A 2,500-nucleotide genomic window follows, 5' to 3' on the forward strand; every position below is an offset into this window, starting at 1 on the left:
TGAACATGTAGAATGCTGGAGTAGTTAGTCCTGTAACTTAGAAAATCTCAGCAGAAAGCAGCCACACCTGGGGGATGGTACCCTCTGTTCTCTGTTCTTTTGCACGTTCATAGTAAGTGTGTGTGTGTGTGTGGGGGGGGGGGGGGGGGGGGGGGTAAGCTTGATTAGTGCAAAGTTGGAATTTCATTTGTTTGAGTTTCTTCAAAAGTTTACATAATACATGCACAATATCTTTGATCCTAGCACTAAAGATCTTTCAGTAAGTCAATATAATTTTTCTCTTAATATGTAGCTTGATTTTGGTAGTCATACTTGCCAACTTTCCCGATTTGTGAGGGATTCTCCCGATTTGAAGCAACTGAAAAGGCAAATCCCGATATTCCGATCGGGATTGCAAAAATACCCTGAAATCCCGATTTTCTAATAATATCTCTCATTTTACTACAACAAACCCCCATTTCCAGCTGTAATTTGAAATCCCGCGTCATTTCTGAACTGGCCAATCAGAAATCGGGACAATAGTCAGCCATTACTGGTTACCTATGTCGCATGGTGTGAGGGTGGTTGAATTTACCTGGTCTGCCTGTGTCGGGGTGCTTATTGGACAGTGCGAAGCATGTTTTGATAGTAATTAATCGGGAAGACGGATTTCAAATTGACATATCCTTTACACAAATGTGAATGACAACAATGATAGTGTCACCACCAAATAATCGGACATTCCCGATTTTTGCCTCTCACTGACAGCATCCAAAATATACAATAAGGTACGTCAAATATTTTTTTCTCCAACTTTAATAATATAGGCTATCAAATCTATAGCGATGTATTATATAGTCTATATAGTGTAGTGTTCAATAGACTTTGTGATGCGTAATTCGCACAAGTCTGTACTGAATTTTATATTAATAGCAAGTAGCCTTAATTTACAAGTAAAAACGTATATTTTGATGTGGGTTTTTTTTCCTGGCAATTATATCAGATGTCATGGGTGCAAAGATTTTGTTCTCAAACTTCGTAGCAGAGAAGAGCACTCCTTTTCTGGTTGCAATGCAGATTGTTCCACCACACTTTGAAAGCCCAGGCCATGTTTACAGACAAGCAAGATCGCCTTTGTAGTCGTACCTACATGCATGTGCTTTAATTTAAATTTTGATATATAGACCAGCCAATGTTTATATGGTGTAAAAGGATGCAACTTTAAGTATTACTTGATAATATGTAAGTGACTTGTTGTTGAAGAGAATTTTTTTTTGAATACATGATTTTAATAAAATATTTGTGTATCTTTCAAAGTGGGTTTTTTTTTTTTATATAGTTTGTTAAAGTTAATGGTCAAACACACTTGATGTTATGTTAGCATATGATACATGTACAATGATTAGATTTATATTTTACTTGAAAAGACAAATATTTATTTTCATGGTAAAATGTCGTGAATTTTGAGCTTTGAGAAAAGGTCGTCAAGCACAAAATCCCCCATGGGGATTTTTAAAAGTTGGCATGTATGGGTAGTACATGTACAAAGTTATGAAATAGCATGGGTTTACAGAAAAGAAAGTGTTAATTGACCAAAATAACATCAAAATGTATATCAATTTGTCAATTAAGTAACTTACTTGAAGCGAACAGCAGTGTCACCTAAGTGCACATTAATTGCTAGAACCGGCCGAAGCTGAAAGGAAATTTCCAGACATGAATTATGAAGGACTGCTCCGAGATTCGGTGAAGGCGTCAGTCCAAATATTCAGCCAAGCCGAATCTCAGCCGAGATTATCCTCGTGCTAGCTTCGGGTTGTTTTTTTGTCCTGTTTTGGATATAGATACTAATGCCAATGCTTTTTGCTTCGCCCTCAAACACGGTCACGTCGTAAGACATTTTAGAAATTACAAATGCGCTACCTCAAACAGAACATCTTCCTCTGTATCATATTCCATATCGTCTTCTTCTTTTCGTTATTTTGTTCTTCAATGTAGAATTGATGCCGAATTTTTCATCACAAAGAACTATTACAATAAGCTTCCTTTTGATTAAGATTCCGTTAATTTTATAAATTTCAAAATTTACGTACGGATAATATTTTGCCGGAAAATTTCAAATGGTTGATCAAAATAAATTCTACCTTTTAATGGTTTTATGTCAACCACACGGGTAGGTATAATGGCAGTTAGCCAGAAATATTTAAAAAATATAATAATTAACATTTAAGAAGTAAGGTAGTTCTGAACAGGACCAAAATCCCTGAGACTAGTGAGGGGAATAAAACTTCAAAGTTCCGTAAAATTAAAGCGAAAGTTGGAACATCGAACAAGTGTTAAAAGATACAAAGGTGAAACGGAAAAACGTAAGTTACCCCAGCTTACAAGGTCTGGTAATGCTCCACCACATAGGCTCTCTGCAATAGATCTAGCCGAATTTATTCACAGGAGTTCGAAATTTTATCAATAATCTTAAACTCTTAACCGTTCTGTTCACTATGATAGTCACTATCATGTGTGA

General features: G+C 36.0%; 1 protein-coding gene and 1 pseudogene across 3 annotated transcripts in view; one reads left to right on the top strand and one right to left on the bottom strand.

Annotated features, from left to right (window-relative positions):
* Window positions 1-1,995, bottom strand: part of LOC125654385 (vezatin-like) — a 19,554-nt pseudogene extending 17,559 nt beyond the window's left edge.
* A 62-nt stretch (window positions 1,996-2,057) lies between these two features.
* LOC125654376 (caspase-7-like) overlaps window positions 2,058-2,500 on the top strand; it is a 13,268-nt gene continuing 12,825 nt past the window's right edge. The window contains exon 1 of one of the 3 annotated variants that reach the window (XM_056143700.1): window positions 2,058-2,152. The gene's annotated coding sequence lies outside the window, so the exon portion shown is untranslated. The other 2 variants (XM_056143701.1, XM_056143702.1) reach the window with 2 other exon arrangements.

The sequence above is a fragment of the Ostrea edulis genome, chromosome 7 (genome assembly GCF_947568905.1).
Source record: "Ostrea edulis chromosome 7, xbOstEdul1.1, whole genome shotgun sequence".
Lineage (NCBI taxonomy): Eukaryota > Metazoa > Mollusca > Bivalvia > Ostreida > Ostreidae > Ostrea > Ostrea edulis.